This window comes from Lepidochelys olivacea (genome assembly GCF_965140295.1).
Source record: "Lepidochelys olivacea isolate rLepOli2 genome assembly, chromosome: 11".
In the NCBI taxonomy this organism is placed as follows: domain Eukaryota; kingdom Metazoa; phylum Chordata; order Testudines; family Cheloniidae; genus Lepidochelys; species Lepidochelys olivacea.
In genome coordinates, this window is record NC_140421.1 from 58,366,471 (window position 1) to 58,388,655 (window position 22,185).

Genomic DNA, 22,185 nt, shown 5'->3' on the forward strand with positions numbered 1-22,185 from the left:
GATCCAAGGGTTTGGGTCTGTGTTCACCTATGCAAATTGGTGAGGATTTTTAATCAAGCCTTCCCCAGGAAAGGAGGTGTAGGGTTTGGGAGGATTTTGGGGGGAAAAGATGTTTCCAAGCAGGCTCTTTCCCAGTTATATATTTGTTAGACGCTTGGTGGTGGCAGCAATAAAGTCCAAGGACAAAAGGTAAAATAGTTTGTACCTTGGGGACCTAAGCTAGTAAAAATAAGCTTAGGGGATTTTCATGCAGATCCCCACATCCATACCCTAGAGTTCAGAGTGGGGAAGGAACCTTGACAGGGGGTGTTTTGGTTGGCTAGCTCCCAGTACTAAAAGGGGAAGGGTCTATGGGAAACCAGGACCCTGAGACTGATAGTCCCCAGGAACAATGGGGAGTGGCCAATGCTCCAGGTCAGCCTGAATGACAGGGTGGGCAGGCTAATCAGAGAGTCAGGAGGCCAGGGAGGTCCTGTCCTCCGTGTGAGCTGGATTTGCCTGGGTCAGACAGAGTGGGGCCGAGCTAAGGAGAAAGCAGGGGCCCAAGCTAAGCTGGGGAGCAGAGCTGTGCCAGATCTAGAAGGACCAGAAAAGCAGCCCAGAGAAAGCAGACCCTGTCCTGGGATCAGAGCTGCAGCCCCAAAGCCAGAGGCACAGCCTAGAGAGAGCAGACCTGTCCTGGGAGCAGAGCTGCAGCAACCAGAGCCAGATGGGCCAGAGAAGCAGCCCAGGGAGCTGGAGGCAGAGCAGCAGCAGCCATGCAGAGACAGAGTGGTGGAGCTTGGGCTGGAGCAGTCCGGAGTGTGGTGAGAAGCTGGGGAGAGCGAGGGGGGACCCTGGGCAGCAGGCCCAGCACGGGGAGATGCCTCAGCCAAGAGCCTCTGCAGGCCAGGCTTGGATCATAACCCCGACAGGGCGGGGGCGACACTGGGAAGAAGGGTCCTACCACTTACAGCCTGAGAGCGTGTGGCCACAACCAGAGCAAGTGTCCAACCCACAGCATCCCTACAGCACAGCCAGGGCCTGAGAAGAAGGCCTGGGACTTACAAGGAACAGACTGTGAACTGCCCTGACATTCCAGAGACACTGTTTGTGATGTTCCCTGCCACAGAGCGGGGTGACGTGTTTCCTTTAACCTTGCCCATTTTTCCTTATTCTTTTTAAAACTAATTGTTGATTAAATAACTTGCATTTGCTTTAAATTGTATGTAATGGTCAGTGGGTCCAGTGCAGAGAGAGTACCCCGGAGTGGGGACACCTTTGCCCCTGTCCTAGGTGACCACAGCAGGGTTGGGGGTCGAGCCCCCCAGGAATCCTGGGCCCAGCCTTGTTGGGATTACGAGGACTCTGCCAGACAGGAGAGTGGAAGGGGAGTCCTCAAGGGCAGGGAAGCCACTGGGTAAAGGAAGTGGGAGCGAGGACTGAGATCCTTTTGCTAGCCCACTTCACCGGGGTAGTACAGAAGCCAGGAAAGTTCCCCACGATAGCAGGGCTATTCCCCCGCTTACATTAGCATGTGCTTCATTTAAAATATTAACTAGTGTCTTTAAATTCAAAGATTTGTTTGGCTTTGTTCAGTTCATAAAGCCAGACACAATTTCAGGAGTCTCTCTGCCTCCTTACCATACACACTGGTTGGAGGAGATGTTGCAACAAAGTCCTTCTGTCTGTCCAAATTGCAAGTTAGCAATCCCAAAGAACATACTGAGAGATGGTAGCAGATAACCCTAGTGTCCTGGCCAACATTCCATCTCCATAAAACAGGCTCTAATGTTTCAGGTACCAGATACAGCTGAATATATATAGTGAGCTCCATGGTTGCTGCCCGGCTGCAGCTTTGGCAGCATTTACCTCATTGCTTTCTAAACTTATAGAAGGTGCTCCAAAGATGGAAGACACATCCAAACACACAGATCTATTCTGTTGCACTGTACATTTACGTGCAAGAGGTGAGATCCACGTAGGTACTTGGGTGCCTTAACCCCAGATTTAGGTCCTGAAGCCCCAATTTTAGGTGCCACTGAGATCCATAAAGCTCTGACTGAAACCTGCAGGTTTCTGCACTTAGCATTTACGTTTCTGCCTTGGGGCACGTCTGCTATTGCAGCACTCTAGATGCCTATCTCCTGCCTGAGCCTCAGAGTGATTCACGAACCAGAGGAAGACAGCTGTGTGTGTCCACCAAAGCTGAATGCAGGGATTGAGCTGGTAGGCGTGCTGAGAGGCCACATACTGGACTGGGTCCCACTCAGAATCTGCCCCGTGGAGGAGGAGATGGTGCCACCATCTACCTTACAACTTTTAGCCCAGTGGTTAGAGCACTCACCTGGAACATAGAAGATTCAAGTTCAAATCCCCTCCCCACACCAGACAATAAAAAGGAGTTGAATGGGGGTCTCCCACTTCTCAGGAGAGTGCTCTAACCACTGAGCTAGGGGATAGTCTGATGGGGACTTCCCTCAGTCTCTCCTGTTGAAGTTGTTGTAACAAAAGCACGACTGGAGCAGGGGAGTGGACCCTGGCTCTACCTACCTCGTGCGTGGGTGCTCTCACCATTGGATTACAAAGTTATTTTCTCTCTGTCAGGCCACATGACTATCCACAGTGGAACAGTCATTGGGCCATAGAGAGAGAGAGAGAATGTCTCCAATGTCCAGTGAGAGGCAGGAGACCCATACTGTAGTCCTCCTCCCCCAATCACTTTTTCATTATTTATCCACAGTGGAACAGCTTCAACAGGAGAGACTGAGGGAGCCCCCACATCAGAATATCGCCTAGCTCAGTAGTACCAGCACCCTCCAGGGAGGTGGGAGACCCCTGTTCAAATCCTTTCTCCCACTGAGGTAGGGATTGAACCTGGGTCTCCCACACCCCAGGTAAATACTCCAACCAATGGGCTAAAAATCATAAGGTGGGTAGCACCTCTTCCTCTGGCTGTTTTGTGTGGACCAAGGCAGGCGCCTAACTCACTCCCCCCAAGAAAAGCCTTAGGCACTTAAGCCATCTGACTCCAGGTGGTGGGCTACCTTTCATAAATCACGAAGCAGAGATAGACACCTGACTGCAGCCTCGACAGAAGCACTTCTCTCCCCGAGAGGAGCAGGGATTAGTTCACACCCCTCTCAACAGCATCTCTCATTGGCTATCTTAAGTGACTCCCCACCTAGCTTGCTGCCTTTATGGATCACACTGGAAGGTGTCCATCTCTGCATTCACTGCATAGGTGACCTAGACACAAAGCTCAGCTTTGTGCGTTGCCGGGATTTCATAACTCCCGTGACACTAGTGTTGCAATGCCTAAGACCCTTTGTGGATCCCACCCAAGATGCTTGGCTCAACATTTATTCCACATTGACTATGTCTATTAAACTGAATGTATTGGCTGTGATTTTCCTCCCTTCCTTGCTGTAGATTTCATGGTGCTTTATATTTTTTTGGTGCGCTGGACACCCCTGGAGCTAACTTCTAGTCTCATCTATACTTCTGAAATCCCAGCTAAGTCAAGAGAATTGCACAGATGGAAGAGACAGCAGAATTTGGCCCTAAGTTGAGTTCACTAAGAAAAAACAGGGAGCGAGAGAAGGCCTTCGAAAAAAGTATTATCCACAATATTTACCCCACCTAAACATGCTTTCAAGGTTTATTTCAACACTAAAAACAAATCTCATTTTACTATAAAACAAGGGAAAATGTAGCTCAGTGTTTGAAGGCAGGTATAAGACTAGCAACAGCAGCATTAATCGAAATAGGTCAGTTTTCATTGCGATCTTTGAGGATTCAATCACATGAGTATAAAAATATTGCTCGGGCATGTAGGAATGAAATTAGGAGGGCCAAATCGCACCTGGAGCTGCAACTAGCGAGAGATGTTAAGAGTAACAAGAAGGGTTTCTTCAGGTATGTTGGCAACAAAAAGAAAGCCAAGGAAAGTGTGGGCCCCTTAATGAATGAGGGAGGCAACCTAGTGACAGAGGATGTGGAAAAAGCTAATGTACTCAATGCTTGTTTTGCCTTTGTCTTCACGAACAAGGTCAGCTCCCAGACTGCTGCGCTGGGCATCACAACATGGGGCATAGATGGCCAGCCCTCTGTGGAGAAAGAGGTGGTTAGGGACTATTTAGAAAAGCTGGACGTGCACAAGTCCATGGGGCCGGACGAGCTGCATCCGAGAGTGCTAAAGGAACTGGCGGCTGTGATTGCAGAGCCATTGGCCATTATCTTTGAAAACTCGTGGCGAACGGGGGAAGTCCCGGATGACTGGAGAAAGGCTAATGTAGTGCCAATCTTTAAAAAAGGGAAGAAGGAGGATCCTGGGAACTACAGGCCAGTCAGCCTCACTTCAGTCCCCGGAAAAATCATGGAGCAGGTCCTCAAAGCATCAATCCTGAAGCACTTACATGAGAGGAAAGTGATCAGGAACAGTCAGCATGGATTCACCAAGGGAAGGTCATGCCTGACTAATCTAATTGCCTTCTATGATGAGATTACTGGTTCTGTGGATGAAGGGAAAGCAGTGGATGTATTGTTTCTTGACTTTAGCAAAGCTTTTGACACGGTCTCCCACAGTATTCTTGGCAGCAAGTTAAAGAACTATGGGCTGGATGATTGCACTATAAGGTGGGTAGAAAGTTGGCTAGATTGTCGGGCTCAACGGATAGTGATCAATGGCTCCATGTCTAGTTGGCAGCCGGTGTCAAGTGGAGTGCCCCAGGGGTCGGTCCTGGGGCCGGTTTTGTTCAATATCTTCATAAATGATCTGGAGGATGGTGTGGATTGCACTCTCAGCAAATTTGCGGATGATACTAAACTGGGAGGAGTGGTAGATATGCTGGAGGGCAGGGATAGGATACAGAGGGACCTAGACAAATTGGAGGATTGGGCCAAAAGAAATCTGATGAGGTTCAATAAGGATAAGTGCAGGGTCCTGCACTTAGGACAGAAGAACCCAATGCACAGCTACAGACTAGGGACCGAATGGCTAGGCAGCAGTTCTGCGGAAAAGGACCTAGGGGTGACAGTGGACGAGAAGCTGGATATGAGTCAGCAGTGTGCCCTTGTTGCCAAGAAGGCCAATGGCATTTTGGGATGTATAAGTAGGGGCATAGCGAGCAGATTGAGGGACGTGATCGTCCCCCTCTATTCGACATTGGTGAGGCCTCATCTGGAATACTGTGTCCAGTTTTGGGCCCCACACTTCAAGAAGGATGTGGATAAATTGGAGAGAGTCCAGCGAAGGGCAACAAAAATGATTAGGGGTCTGGAACACATGACTTATGAGGAGAGGCTGAGGGAACTGGGATTGTTTAGTCTGCGGAAGAGAAGAATGAGGGGGGATTTGATAGCTGCTTTCAACTACCTGAGAGGTGGTTCCAGAGAGGGTGGTTCTAGACTATTCTCAGTGGTGGAAGAGGACAGGACAAGGAGTAATGGTCTCAAGTTGCAGTGGGGGAGGTTTAGATTGGATATTAGGAAAAACTTTTTCACTAGGAGGGTGGTGAAACACTGGAATGCGTTGCTTAGGGAGGTGGTGGAATCTCCTTTCTTAGAAGTTTTTAAGGTCAGGCTTGACAAAGCCCTGGCTGGGATGATTTAATTGGGGATGGGTTCTGCTTTTGAGCAGGGGGTTGGACTAGATGACCTACTGAGGTCCCTTCCAACCCTGATATTCTGTGATTCTATGACTAGTCCAGCGATAATGATGGAAGGCACTTCTCCCAGTCCTCACACATGGCAACAGCTGTTCATCCCCGTACAGTAATGAAACATGCTCCGGAGATTGGACAAGCTGAGAGCTTCTCCTTTTCACGATCTTGGGACAACAACATGCTAATAAGGCAGAGTATCAATAGTACCTATTTAAAGAGAACACAGCAACTTCTCCCCAGTAATTGGCTAATGGAATACATTTACGCTGCTCCTTTATACTCACCTGCAATGCAACTTGGAAAGTGACTAGAGATTTCAAAAAGGATAAAAGTAAAACTAGTGTTTTTCTGTTTTTATGGACAGCCAGTAAATGCAAAATGTTTTTTTTTAGTCCTGTTCTAAGTCATGAAGACAAGTTCTCACCTCAGGGCCAGATTCCAACTTCTGGCCAGTGTAAACCCAGAATAACGCCATGGATTTCAAAATGATCAGTTTTCCATCAGTGAAACTACTACAGATTTACACCAGAATGACTGAGATCAGACTTGAGAACAATATATTAGAGGGCCAGTGTGGTGTCATTTATTTATTTTTCACATGCTGGTACTAAACCTCAAAACTGATTCTTTGTCTTCATGTTTTACGCTAAATATACAGTCTGGGCCAAATCCTAGACAAAATTCCAATTAACAACAATGGGAATTTTACCTGAATGTAAAGTAAAATTTTTACTTCTATCTTTAAACCTTCTGCAGAAAAAAGATGAGTAGATTGTACCCAGAATTGTCATTATGGCTATGAAGTCCCTGTGACTGAAAAAATCTTAGGAACATGACCTGATCAAGCAAAGTTGGACAAGAAACAATTATGACCACTTTAAAAAAATCTACAGATGTTCAGTCATGCTTCAATGAACTATACACCATTGCCACAACCTGTTAAAAATAATTTCCAACAACTAAACCAAGCCAGAGCTTGCTTTTGAACAATGACACTTTGTATTTCATATCTTTGAAGGAACGTGATGTTTTGTATAGTATTAATGAGCGGGTCACATATTTTGATCTTTGTTTTAATTTCAGATTCCTTTTCTCAGTGACCCAGCAATAAATGTGTTGTTCTAATTTCAAATTTGTTTCCGTAGTCACGTAAAATGTCACTCTTGGAGATGATGTGCAATACAAATGTGAAAGAGTTCAAGGTTACTTAATGTGTTTTCAATTTCCTCCTATTCAGTGATGATTGTTATATTTTAAAGGTATATAAAGACATTTTAATATATTATCAAAAGTTAATCCTTGGTAGGATGACCTTTGAATCTTACATTATTTCCCGGAACTACATTTCTTATTGAGATGACTCCTCCAGTGCTCACCTAGTAGTGCAGAGGGGGAAGCATTTTACATTATGCTGACAATCATTACTGAATTCTGTTTTCCGGCAGGGATCATACATTATTTCTTCCACCCAAATCTCTGTCTGCACAAATAAATTATAGGAAAAGAATTTACTTCTCCTGATGACCAGGACAGTTCCAGAAATAAAGCTACATTCATCTATGTGAAAGACTAGAGAAAAGAACATATTCACGGAGTGATCTGTCTACTGAAAATTATCCAGCTGTTAATTTACTTGGAAGTTTTCTGACAACTTTTGAGCCATCTCTTATTTTGTCTGAGAAAGTCAAAATTTTAACACCAGATTCCATCTGCTGGCCCTGGGTGAGGGCATAAAGAGGGGCAGAGGAGTCCAGGACCTATCCCCTAATGGTAGCCAGGGGCAGCCAAAATCCCAGTGCCTGAGAAAAAGTTGTAGGGGAGTTTTATGCCATCTGCAATGCTACCAAATCCAGTGGAGATGGGCAGGGTGGCACGTATGCTTGGTTTACTCCCACCTCTACTGGCTGCAATCTGAGTCTGAGGTGGACGAGAATACATGTTGCACCTCCAAAAAGGAAAATGCAAGAACTGCTCAACATTGCCCCCAAAAGCATTCTGACGGTGCTCTTCATAGGCCACTGTCCTTGTGCATTCACCATAGCATGGCTGTAAATTCAAAAGCCCCATTATATCCCTAACTTTCCCCTTTCTAGTAGGTCACATAAGGTCCTTATGTTGTTCCTTCATTTTAAAACTGAAAAATAAAATTGTGATCCACTTCTGGAGGATTCACCCACAGCGACATGCACAATGCTAGCTATTCCCCCCTCTCTAAGCCAAAGTAATTCCTACTGATACCAATGGTGAATTCTGCTTATGCTGGTAGAGAACTTTAAACCACATAATTCACATCTTGATACAGTTCTGGGTAATAAGCAAACTGATTATTATTTGTTTAGCACTGACAATGCTTGGCACTGCTATGTTTGAAAATTACAGTACCCGCCCTGAAGAGCTCACAGTCTTGCAGGCATAAATCATGTATCATCGCTGCGTGATATATGATAAAGGTCAATTAAGAGATTTAGTTTACACAGAATTATATGTATTAAAGGCTTTTTGTAATGTTCGGTTCTCTTTTCTGTGTTACATACATAACAGGTTGAATAATATTTCATACACCACAATTGTAGTGAACTTTTAGCACAATATGTAAAATGTCTCAGTAGAAACTAAAAGGGCAGTGTGTTTCATTAACAGTCCATATTCATAAATCACTATATCGTATGTCTCCTGATTGTTGTTTGACTTTCCATATCAAACAGGATGATAATGTACATCCACAAAGTCTTAAGATAGGTGTACAATTTTGTGGAGGGGACAGGGACTGGAGAAATAATTATTTTTGGGTACAGCCAGAAGAGAGGATAAATTTGATTTCAGTGCTTGATCCAAAGTGCAATTTCACTTTAAGTCAGTGGTTAATGAGGTATCTCACAGGTTGCCTTAAATTTCTTAGAATTTCACATCTGGAACACAAAGCAAACTTTCTAGTAAGTTTCATGGAGGTCTAAAAGACCCTGGGCAATTTTAGTTAAGTACCATATAGCAGCACTTGCACACACAAAGGTCCATACGTCTTTTTAAGGAACCAGTTCTACAAGGTCCTGTAAACCTCTTGTGAGATGCTCAAAGCCCCAAACTCCAATTTCAGTTGAGTAAGTTCTCAGCTGTTTTCAGAACCTGACCCTTAAGCCCTAGTCCTGCATCACTGACATCAATGGCAGTTTTGTCACTAGCTTCAATAAGCACAAGAACAACCCCTTAATTAGTGGTGAAATAACAGTTTTAGAGAGTTTGTCGTCTTCCTGCCTCCTTGCTGACAAGCTTTGGATCTCCACAGAAGTAATGCAATGAGAGGGTCTCTGCTGCTGTGGCTCACGGGGACTGTTTTTAAGGTGAAAACATGATAAATTGCTTCCCACATTTATAAATAATATATGAGCAATTAAGTCACTTTTCATGAGGCTTCATTAAATATTCATCCATTTTTATTTTCATAAATTTTACAATTTACAAGTTGTTGTCGTCTTCACTTTATGTTAACAAGGAGTGGAGAGCCAAAACGGTCAGGTTTGGATTCAGATAAATTATGGTCAGCTTTCTCAAAACAAAGCAACTTTAAACCAATAGGCTCAAATACTACAATTTTCTTTTCCGCTGTTTCTTAAAGGGAGGAAATGAAAGAGCCAACTCTCTGAGGCAAGTATTTCTGGGGGTAATTAGGTAATCAAGGACCAATGTCTTTCCTAATGTCCATTGTTTATGGTATCTACCTAGATACACATAACAGCCTTCATCGCTCTAGCGTCTGAGTGCTTCCCCAACAATTAAAAACAAGTCAAACTCTTTCCTTCCTCAGCTGTAGAAGTAAACATGAATAGGTAGAGGAGAGCGAGAGTGTGAGAGACATGATTTGGCATTTAGTTCTGAACACTGAGATTTTTGGTTTGGTCTCTTGCAAGAATGAGGTCTATAGCATAGGATCTCAAGGTCCTATTCCCATGGAAGTTCTGTCTTCCACAATCAAATCTTCCCATATCACCCAAGATTTTCACAGGTCCAGTGCACTGTAGGGAAGTCATGAAGAACTCTCTTCAGTAATTAGGACTAATCACCATGGCTGAGTGTACTAAGACAGAGATCTTGAATGGGATTTTCTAATCAAAAAGGTACTGGTCCAGCAAATGGAGGACCACTGTGAGGTTTTCACTGTGCTTCAGAGCAGCCAGGCTACTGTGTTTTATACTGTCTGTAGCTTTTTCTCCCAAGGTGTTAAGTTTCCTTCCTAGCTATAAATGATGACATCAGTTTTCTTCTAACAAGAAGATAGGGAGACACCAAACAGATGTGTGAACAGGGACAGAGGTGAGAGAGGAAGGTGAGCAGGTGAAGGTGGCTATAGAGAGAAGGATATCACAAAACCCTCAGAAAGGGGAAGGAAGCATGGGAGGTTGAGGTGCTATGGCCTGCGATGTGCAGGAAGTCAGACTAGATGATCATGATGGTCCCTTCTGGCCTCAAAGCCTCTGAGTGTTTCCATAGGGTTTAAGAATGCTGGTTTGGTTGATACCATCGGAAAATTGAATGTAAAGCTGTAGTTCACATAATATGGTCCAGGGACCACCAGTGGTTCATGAAGCACAGTGATACGCTGAGAACAAAATAGCGCAGGACTGAGTTGCTAGAAGAAAGGATAGGCCGACGAGATATCTTTCTTAGGAAGCGGTCTGGAGAGAGAAAATGTGGAAGGAAGCCTTGATCTAACTTGCACAGTATCAGACATGGCTGTTCAAAAACAGGAGTTAGTTTTTACTGAAATGTTGACTTTGTTTGCCATTCAAAATTTTGATGAATTTTTTTTAAATCAAGATTGCAAATTTTGAGAACTTTTGACCAACTTTAGTACCAAAAAAAATGAGAAAGGCATAAATAATTGGTAAAAGGGAGGTCTAGCAGAAATGTAATTAGGAATATTTACAAAGGATATTTGAAGCCATTTTGATAGGATCTGGAATAAAGAAAAGGAAATGAGTGTCCCACAGAACTTTTCTTAAGAAATCTCATTTGCTTGATTCCAAACTTTGTCTCTCAATTCAATTTGTGTATCTTTGTCTTGCCAGGGGGGAAAAAATGACAGCAGTAAGTAACCCCCAGTGGTATTAATGTAATTCCCATCACAGTAGAAATGCTGCTGCAATGTTGCATAGCTTGATGACTAATTTCCACTGAGCTGTCACTGACCAGTGTCGTCATAACAATAAAAATAGACTGTGGAAGGAAGACTCAGCTGGCGGGGGTGGGGGAAGTTCATTAAAAAATAAAAGCAGAGCTCACACATGCACACGCGTATGCACAAAACCACTCATTAAAGCAGCCAGTGAAGTTTTATAACATGCTGATTTTTCTAACAATGATCAAAGGGTTGCAGTGTATTTAACAGCAACAAACTCAAATCTGACTTCATAGGCCCCGACTTCAAGAAATAATTTGTGGATGGCAGCAAAACAGTTCTGTGGGAAATGGACAGCTAGAACAATTTTCAGAAGTGGCCTCCATTTTTGGGTGCCCAGCTTGATACACGGAATCAGATAGTTAGGTCTGGTTAGGCTGTGCTCAGTGCAGGACCTGAGGAGATGACGAAAGATGGTTTACATCATCTTTGAATGCTTCCGGTCTCAAGGGCATAATCCAGAGCAGCCCCAGGGCTGCTCTAACTTACATGAAAGTAAAGCCCCAGCAGGATTTCTCTGACCTTCAGAGCACTCCAGCCATACCCATCTGCCAAGGGAGCCAGAGGCAGGGGACACAGAGCTGGCTATCTGCATTTTGGGAATTCCCCTATGAAACGGGTCTACAATAGCTAGCTTGGATTCAACTTTTCATCTCCTTTGTGCTGCCAGAGGGGAAAGGTGCAATATAATCGCTAAAAACTTATTAATTATTATTCAAAATGAAACATTGGGTGGTCTCAGTTCATAGCAGCCGCAGACACACCAATGGGGCTGGAGAGTGAACTACTTTCTCGTCCATGGAAGTGTATTTAAACTGGCTCTAGGTGAGGGATGGGGTACGTCTGTGGAGCAGTGTGGAGACCTGGCAGTGCTGCTAACACTAGGCTGCATCTGTTCTATGGTGAGAGGAACCTATTTCCTAGAGCTGTCAACCCGGTACTGTTCACAAGCACTTTAGAAAGGTCAGACACACATGAGGAAAATAAAAGGTCCACAGTGAATATGCACTGAAACCAGGACTTCACAAAAAAAAAATACAAACACCCCTCACCACCACCCACACTAACAGTGTTCAAATTCTGCTCCAATTTATACCAGTGCACCCCTCTCCACTGAAATCATAGTGCTGCATAGGGTGAAAGTCAGGTCAGCGTCTCACCCAGTGCCTTCCTCAGGGGCCGGATAACAAGTGGCACACCACTACTGTTTGTCTACGCTATCATATAGGGCCAATTCTACCCTCAGACACAGCCTTATATTCGTACGAATACATGACCACAGCTTATTTTTGTTTTTTGTTTCCACTTTTACTTGTAATTTGCTTTACAAATTTATTTTAAAGGTGTTCTAATGGTTGTTCCTGTTCAATATTCCATGGACCCTCCTGGGCCAGGACCTCAGATAAAAGTCAGACTTAGCCTCAGTGAGTAATATCCTGGTGTACTTTGTAAATAAATAAAAACAAAAATCATTCAATAAATGCCACTCCGTTTTATTAAACTCTTTAGCGTATAGATATGCCATTTAATTCTTCAGGAAGTGAAGGAACTCCAGAACAAGGACACCATATGTAGTTAATACTTTGCCTTCACTATGAAGAATTTTTTTAAAAAAAACAGGATTCCATTTCCTACTTTATCCTAAGACAAAAAGAAAACTTGAGCAAATAAGAACTCTTAAAGCCAGCTGTATGGCATAGAACCCAATATCCCAATCATTGAAAATAACTCCAAAATGCTATAATGTAATTTTGTTTTTACTTGAAAGTTTTGTTTAGAAACATAGGATTAGGAGAAAACATATTATTTTGCTCATAATAAAAAAAATTCTTACAACCGTTTCACTGAGACACTCTAGCACATCCACCCTTTGGAGCAAGGACTTTTGCCATCCCCATGAAAACATGACCAAGTTACACCCTTCTGAAAAGTCTCAGTGCACACATGCTCAGCAGAGACTTGTCAGATTTTGGGGAAGCTAAAATTTCTGAAGATTCCATCTGCACTGAGCATGCTCTAGCCCTGAGTTACAGGAGCTGAAACAAGACATTCCCTGGAATTGCTCCATGCCTCTGGCACAGTGACTGCCATCCAGGATACTGTCACCTGTGCTCACAATGCGCATTTCTACTGGCTCCCAGTCAGCAAGGAGGAAAAGGCGGAACCAGCCTGCCTGGAACACAGAGGAGTGAGGAATGGGGGAAAAGGAGTATGAGGAAAGAGGTCCATGGGAATCAGAGGCTGGTAAGGGGGGAGGTGAAAATGCAGGGATCTGTGTGGGGATATATATTGTGACAGGGTCGGGCCAAATGACTACAGGAGAGTAAAAGAAGGCAGATACATTAGCCCCAGGTTAAATAGGTCCCTTTTCCCTGGGTAAGGTAACAGGGAAGATTCCAGAACAATCAGAAACTTTCTAGAGACAATTAAGACAGACAGGCTGATTAGAACATCTGCAGGCAATCAAGAAGCTGCTAGAATCAATTAAGGCAGGCTAATCAGGGCCCATGGGTTTAAAAAGGAGCTCACTTCAGCTTGTGGTGCGCATGTGAGGAGCTGGGAGCAAGAGGCACTAGGAGCTTAGAGTGAGAATGCGGATTGTTGGAGGACTGAGGAGTACAAGCATTATCAGACACCAGGAGGAAGGTCCTATGGTGAAGATAAAGAAGGTGTTGGGAGGAGGCCATGGGGAAGTAGCCCAGGGAGCTGTAGCTGTCGCACTGCTGTTCCAGGAGGCACTCTAGACAGCTGCATTCCACAGGGCCCTGGGCTGGAACCTGGAGTAGAGGGTGGTCCCGGGTTCCCCCGAAACCTCCCAACTCTTGGTCAGACACAGGAGGACTTGACCTGGACTGCGGGTTCATGAAAACGGCCAAACTGAGGGCTACTGTGAAGGTCCAAGGTGAGCAAATCCGCCAATAAACACAAGAGCCACCAAGGTAGAGGAGTAACTTTGTCACAATATGCACAGGAGGTGGAGGAAGGGAGGAGCAGGGAGGATAGGAACCAAGCTAAACGAGGAGAAGGAGGGGTGCAGAAGGTTCTATAACAATTAGAGCACACTCCCATCCAGAACCTGGAATTGAATCCAGAAATCCTGAGTCTCTACAATCATCTGTTGCTAGCAAATAGCTATGAAATCCACTAGCAAAATGTTTGGCTCATTCCTTTGTAGTCCACAGAGAGGATCATAGCTTACTACTGCTACCAGTTGTTCAATTAGCTCAAGTAGAAGAAGATTACTATAGATGCAATGGTCCAAATCCTGCTGATGGCTTACGTTGGGGGTCAATATGGTTCCACATGATAGAAATTTTGGAGGGTGTGGGGGTTCAGTTAAAAAAAATCTTAGGAAATTACATTTTTAAGAGAATGTTACGGTTGCAAAATCAAGTACTCGAAATGCAAGAATTATGGTTGCCCATGCAACCTTCATTTAGCCCCCCCTGTGCATATGCATCATGATACAGTCTGTAGTTACATGATCATATAGTATTTTTTTTCCAGGAGACTCTCTCTCATTCAGTGCAGAGGAAATGAATCAGGGCTGTGTAGTGAAGGAAGCTGTTGGCTGAATCTTTGCATCATTTGTTGGAGAAGTTGGAAGGTATGTAAGAGAATACCCTCCACACACCCTTCACAGCAGAACCTGATCAGCTCTGCAGCCCCAATGAGACAACTGCTACAGGTGAGAATCAGGAGCTCTTTTAACTTCAAGAGGCTAAATAGTTCATAATGTTGCTTTCAAAAAATGGCAGCTTTTTCTCCTGAAGAAACATTTCCTCACACATTAAGTTTTTCCATGGTATTTTTGGTTAATGAATTCCTATTGTTTCATTGTCAATTATTTATTCATTAAAACAAGGCTTGGGTGTAATGCAGAACAAACAAGCCCGCAGAGGCTGGTACATAATTTGGTGGCACAAGTAATGTGGCTGGAATAGGACTGCGCCTGGATTGTCAGATCTATTAGCCGTAAAGTAGACTTGACTGCTTGGCAAAGGGGAGGGTTGAGATCTCAGGTAACTAATGCAAATGGACTCTGCAGTGATCTCTCAGACAGTCAACTGCTGTGATACGCTGCTAACACTGTTTTTCGTTACAAGTGAAACTAGGGTGACCAGATGTCCTGATTTTATAGGCCAGTCCTGATATTTGGGCCTATTTCTTATATAGGCTCCTATTACCCCCTACCACCTGTCCCGATTTTTCACACTTGCTGTCTGATCACCTTAAGTGAAACTGTGGAGACTCACAGGAGAGACCTGGACTTAACAGGAAGTTCTGTTCCTCCATGATAGAGAGCCTGATAGCAGCAACCCATCAAACAATGGCAACTTGCATCAAGTATATTATCTGGGTCTAATTTGGCACTGATTCGCACCCTGTGATTCCTCTTACATCAGCACAGAATTTGGTCCTGTATCTGGAGAGTTGCAAGGTTGATTAGATACAATGTGGTGTATACACGCATGTATTATTCTTATTATGGTAGCATCTAGAAACTCAGCAGAGACTGGGGCCCCGTTGTGCTAGGGAGCGTGCATACAGATAGCCCCCTGCCCTGAAGACTTTACATTCTAATAAGCAAGACAGAGGATGGGAGAAATAAATGAGCCACGGAAATTAAATGACTTGTCCAAAGTCTGAAAGCTCAGGTGCAAATTGAACTCAGATCTCAAGTGCCTTAATCACACGGCCACTATTCCTTCATTCTTAGACATGGGTCTGGAGTATGATTGTATAAATATGTTTGTGGAAAACAGCTAAGAGAACTTGGCATCACACTAATGGGATTTTTATTAATGAATATTTCTTCGGTAACTGTGATCAAATCGTCACATTCTCTTTTGTTTCCTGTTATGAAATGAAAATGAAAAATATGCCCCTCTAAAAAAAATAAAGAATCTCAAACAGTCCTTTTTTTTTCCATAAAGAGAACAATATGCTTAATACAGAATAAGCCACATTTTATGAAAAGAGGTCATTGCAGAAGGGAGGGTGGGGAGGGAATCACAATGGAAAAGAAAAAATATGTAGCACACTGAGAAATTATGATTTTTTTTCTTATGGAAAATATTTTCATGTTTATTTTATGCCTAACACAAATGTAAATATTTTAAACAAACAAAAACTCACCAGGGGTAACAATAGAGTATTATTCTATTTTTCTGATGTTGAATAAAAACTGCCAGGACAGTGCATGTATCTTTTTTAAACATTCTGTTTCAAAAAGCAGGATGCAAGGGATGTTGCATCTTTAATTTTTCTGTTAATTATGGATTGAGCATTGTTGTGAATCTTGTCCTCAAAACCCAGCTCAGAAAATAAGAGCAGATGCTCATACCCAGGTTTGGCTCATGAGGGAATTGAACAGAACATATTGGTTTATAATTAATGTAATTTGTTGGATTATCTTTTGTGAAGGAGCTAAGGTAAACAACCTTGCAGCATTGTAGTAAAATTCTTCAGAGCTCTGAGCCTCTGTACTTGATGGAGGATGACAAACAAAAAAATTATCCTTCCTGCTGGATATCAGGGAGATTTTGAAATGTCTGTCACATTCAAACATATTTTAATTAACTCAAAGGAAAGAATTAGGCTACCAACCCTAAAGCGATAGACCTTAAATTGGAGCTAATGATTCCCCAATTGACTACTCTGAGTCACAGAATTCTCTTTTCTAGTTTGGTTTAATTTTGCAATGGGGCAAGGATGGGGGAGCAGCACAAATTCCTGCCATAGAAATCATAAAATTCTGGCTGAGACAAGATGTATGGATCCAGAAGGTTTGGCCCTGAGAAGTCTGAGATTCCTATTTAGCTACAAGATACACAGGTGATCATGGCATTAAATGTCAGCTTTTAAAATTCTGTTTCATAAATGTATGGACTAGCATTTTTATAGACACTTGTGTCCAAGGATCTCCAAGTCTTTAATGACCATTAGTGGATTAAGCGTCACAACATCCATGTGGAGCCAAACACAAACATTCTTGTTTTTATTATCCCCATTTTACAGAATGGGGAAACTGAGGCACAAAGGTTCAGTTACTTGTCCCAGATCAGTGACAGAGCAGAAATGGACACCCAGAAATCTGGGCTTCCAGGGTAACCATTGGCTCTATTTCTCTTTATTTTATAAAGAAGAAATCCACAGGCACTGGGGTAGGGAAACCCTCTGTCTGTTTTGACTTGCTCTTTTCAGTCTTCCATGTAGCAATACTTTTATTTTACCTTTTAATCTAAAATTTAATGACTACATGTATTCTGAGAGTGGAGGTGGCAGGGTCAATTCTTTATCCATCCATCTCACAAAAACTGGGTTAGAGTTTAGTGTCTCACCCTGCTCTCCTGTAGAGGTTGTCTATAGACTACCACCTCCATGGCACAATGTGAGTCTCTGCTCAGGAACTGCTACAGGGGAGGAATTGCAGGTCAGCTCCGAGGACACTTGTCAGAGCTGTGGCAACAAATTTGCACAGAATCATCACGCCACGCTTGGCTCTAAACCTGCATGCTACATAGCCAAGGCTTTGGCTTCTGCCTTCAAAGATTGGAACTAATGTCTGCTTACAGGTCTCAAATTGGACATGATTGTTCTCTTTACTCCATAAGCTGCACAGCTATCAAGTTACTTTAAGGTTTTGTCTCGTGCAAAAGTACCAACTGGGGGTGGGTGGGGAGGAAAGGGAAGGGGAATAGGGAGCCTCTTTCTCAGCTCCAGCATCCCCACACAGAAATTGGAGAGAATGCTGCTGCTAGCATTCCCTGAATGCAAAGACGGGGCGGGGGGGGGGGGTTGCTAACATGCTCAGCACTGCTTCATGGTCCCAAGCCAGCGTGGCTAGCTAGAGTACGGTCATGGCAATGGCCCCACCCACACTGAGCACCTTCTAGGACTTGAACGCATGGTATCCTTTCGCAGTGACCATAAAGGAAACACTGCTTACTGCTGATACGTTCTGCCTCCGTCAGCCCTGTCATCACCACACTCCTCAGTGCACTGTTATGAGGATACTAGCACTGCAGTTGCATGCGTGCACGTGCACTCAGAGTACCACTAGCCAAAGGAGCCAGAACCCACAGCTTCACTGACGAGAGAGACTCATTTGTGGACATCCTTTACTGCGGTCATAACCAACACAAGTTAGTGCTCCGCACCCTCATTAATCAGGTCATCCTGACCCTCTGACCCATCTAGACTTTAACACTTTCTGGACACTTCATTTCATCCAGACCAGAACCAGCTCTCCTGCTTCAGCTTGTCTAATCAAATAGCCTATACAGCAAAGCCTCACTTGGTTTTTAGCGAAGACAAACATGGTCAACTCTGCTCCTGGCAGAAGACAGATTGCTGCCCCTCTAGTCAGCCTAGTCTTAAACAGAAAAGGCAGAAGTGAAAGTAAGCTTCAAACTAGACAATATATAGTATGCAAAATGGTTATACATATTCAAAGGTTTCAACTTTTAAAATAAAGTCACTTCCTCTCTTCAAAATGTACGTATATAACATTTGGGAGAAGTTTCTTTCCTGGAGATACAGCACTTATCTCACGCAGCCTTCTGAATTAGGCAGTAGCAAAGAGTTTGTGACCCATGCACTGAGTCTGATGTCATAAATGAACTAGATTTTCAACTTAGAAATGTACATTGCTAATGAGCCACAGGCACAGCTGATACAATAATTGTTTCATACCATATTCACAAGAACAATGTTCACTCAAGAGGAATGAGAGTCTTATCAGATCGGTAACTTTCTAAAATATCATGTTCAAATTTTCATATCCTTATAAATTAAGAAATACTAGAATGAAGTGACCAGATGTTCAAACCTCCTTTCTAACATCTTAAATCATGTGTATCTATGTTAGTGAATGCGTGTGTGTTTTGCATGAGAGTATGCCGGGACTTTCCTCTACAGATCACTCATCTTGTATGTCATCTGGTTTTGCTAGCACAGAAGAGTCAACATTTGTTATGTTGACAATATTTCAAACACCTACCATCATGCATCTGTGGTTCGCTAATACACACCATCTTCTTTGAAGAACCTTGATAAGAAGCAGAAGTGGTGTCCTTTCAAACTAGAGTAGAAGAGGTAAATCACTGAAATTTTGTTGGAATGGTCCGAGAAACCATCTTGAATTTTCACAAACAGTATGACAAGTTTCACAGAAGATTACTAAAAAGCATCTGTGTGGAACGTTTGAAATTTGGAAGGGTCAGTGTGGATTCATGCTGGGAAGGAGCACAAACGAATCCTCAGGAAGAAGTTCAGAGAAAAGAGACAGCAACGGAGTATGACTTTTGTGGACCTGGAGAAGGCGTACAATCATGTACCAAGAGAACTAGTTTGATGGAGTTTGCAACAGAGAGGTGTGTCAGAAGGATGTGTCTGTCTTATCCAAGATAGGTATGATCAGTGGTGAGCTGGAGCCGCTTCGCACCGGTTTGCTAGAACCAGTTGTTAAATTTAGAAGCCCTTTTAGAACCGGTTGTCCCGCAAAGGCCAACCGGTTCTAAAAGGGCTTCTAAATTTAACAACCAGCCAAAAGTGGCGCCTTGGGCACCGACTCCATGGGTGCTCCGGGGCTGGAGCACCTACAGGGAAAATTTGGTGGCCCCACCTCACCTCCTTCTCAGCCCTCCCAGGCTTCCCACGTGAACAGCTGATTCACGGGAAGCCGGGGGGGGTGGGGGCGGAGAAGCAGAGCGGGGCCGCATGTTCAGGGGAAGAGGTGCAGCGGAGGTGAACTGGGGCCGGGCGGGGAGGTACCGGCGGGTGTCTGCACCCACCAAATTTTCCCCATGGGTGCTCCAGCCCCAGAGCACCCACAGAGTCGGTGCCTAAGGCGCCACTTTTGATGTGATCAGTGGGGAGACCGGCCGCTCCCCTTGCTCCCCCCCAGCTATGCTACCCTGCCTCTAGGTAAGCAACCCAGGTAAGCAACGCCAGGACTCCCCACCTCGCCCCCCAGCAGGTCCCTCTGGCTCTTAGGGGCAGGGTGGGCACCCACTATGGTGGTCCACAAGACCCTCCTGTCCAGTTCTGGGGGTAGTCAGGGGACAGGGGAGGGGAAAGGGCCACGACCCCCTCGTGGGGTGAGAAGGAAACCGGTTGTTAAGATTTTGGCAGCTCATTACTGGGTATGATGGAATGACTACAGCAGGCAAAACTAAATGTGGCTACAGTAAAGAATTTCCAGTAAATGTTGGCCTATATCAGGAGTCAGCATCGAGGCCCTATTTGTTTGTGGTTGTCATGGATGTGACATGTGAGACTGTATGAAGGGAGCTGCCTTGGAACATGCTGTTTGCTGACCACTTAGTGATGTGTGCAATACCCTGCAAGTCAACTTTGAACAGTGACAACATAGTTTTGAGCAGGCTGGGCTTAGAATGAACACTGGTAAGACTAAGGCTATGATAATGGAGGGAGGAGGACTCACCATAAAGGACATCGCAGGCAGAAAGCTTAGAAGAATTTAACTGCCTAGGATCCATGGGATTTGATGAAGCTGCCCTTCTGAGAGACGTCAGACTTTGTACTATAGTTGTGTGGTGCAAATGGCAGGAGCTGACCCCCGTTCTCTGTGACAAAAAGATGCAAATAAAGTAAAAACTCCAATTCGACCATCTTATTGTATGGAACAGAGACTCAGCCAGCCACAAGAAAGGACCTCAGAAAGATCAGTCTGCACAATAGACTGGCATGGTGATCATGAGTTTTGGAAGAAGTCTATACAACTTGTTAACCCCGGATAGGGAAATGGCAAGAAAGAAGAAGAGCATAGCAAGTTTCATTTGAAAAAAGTCATGAGGTTGTTTATTAGTATTGCTTACTTTCAGCTGTGTGTAACGATGCTGGCTCTAGCAAAAGTGTAGCCAGAAGCTCACAAAAACTCTACATTTTTCATATAGAGAAGATTCATTCTACTGAGTGATCACAGCTCAAATCCTTCCTCAGGCACTCAGCTTTCGAAGCATTTCTTAATGTAAGATTGTGCCTTATGGTGGGTCAATGGCCACAGAGATCGAATCTTAGACCTCTGAATCTTAAAGCATGAGCCTCTACTGCCTCTGCTAAAAGATCCAGCTTTTTTTACCCAAGGCTAGAGCAGCCTCCTCACTTTCTCTATGTGATCCAAGCACCATTGGGGGACAGAATGCCACACTGAGTGCATGTAAACTCTGGGCCCAGTTCACTGCTTTACTCCAGTTTCACACCAGCATAACTCAGTGCTGCCAACCACAAGTGTTCAAAAATCATGAGTCAGTTCCTGAAAAATCATGAATTTTTTAAAAAAAATTAAAGATTGGAGTTATTTGCTTTTTGAGCCTTCAGGGTGCACACAGGTCAGGGACAGTCTTCTTTGTTCTATTTTTGTACAGCCCCTAGCACAATGGGGTCCTGGTCTACAACTGGGACTCCTAGGTGCTACAATAATACAATAAATAATACAATTTTCCTGCTTTTCTCCGCTACTATGATGGCTAAACACTGTTTTTAAACAAATGATGAGATTCTTGGATAATCACAGGATTCCAGGAGCTGGGGTTTTAAGCAAATCATTTTACCAAATATGATGGGTTAGCTACACAGGTAACTCTACTGAAATGGAGGCTTGCCATTGACTTCAGTGTGAGTGGGCTCATGCCTAAAGACAAACAAAACAAACATAGGATCAAAGTGAGTAATGAGCAATATGGCCACCTAGTGGGGAAACAAGTTAAATGCTAGATTAACCCCACCCTGCGCGGTGATGGCTGCCTAAGAGTTTCTGTTTCTCACTTCCAGACTTTTCTGTTCAGGATGGCTTGCCGGGTATCTGATCATTTTGAACTCCTTTTTTTCCAGTCCCATTTGCCTTTCTGTGTTATTTCCTTTGGTCCAGTGTAATTTTTTTGAATGGCTTATTTCTGAGAATATGGATTTAGTTTTCGTTCAGATCTTCTCGTGCACTCTACTTCTGCTCCTCTAGAAATCAACTAAGTCCTGGTAAAAATGATATTCTATTACATGATCATCTTTCTGGTTAAAATCTCTGAGTAGAGCTCTGGACATGTATGTTCCATTCCTGGCTTTGCTGTGGGGTTCTTGTGTCACTTAGGCTGGGAGTTAAGTAGGAATTGGATGCCTACTTTCCGTGGGATTGGGCACCTAAATCCCTTAGAAAATCCCAGAGTCAGCCTCTGTGCCTCGATTTTCCATATGTAAAATGGTAATATATACTTTCCCCTGCCCCTCAGCAATGTTAAGAGGATAAAATCCACAGACAGAGAACAAGATGCTTAGATACTATGCAAGAAGCACCATAGAACTGTCCATACACAGAAACTCTACCCTTATTACAAACCATAGCAA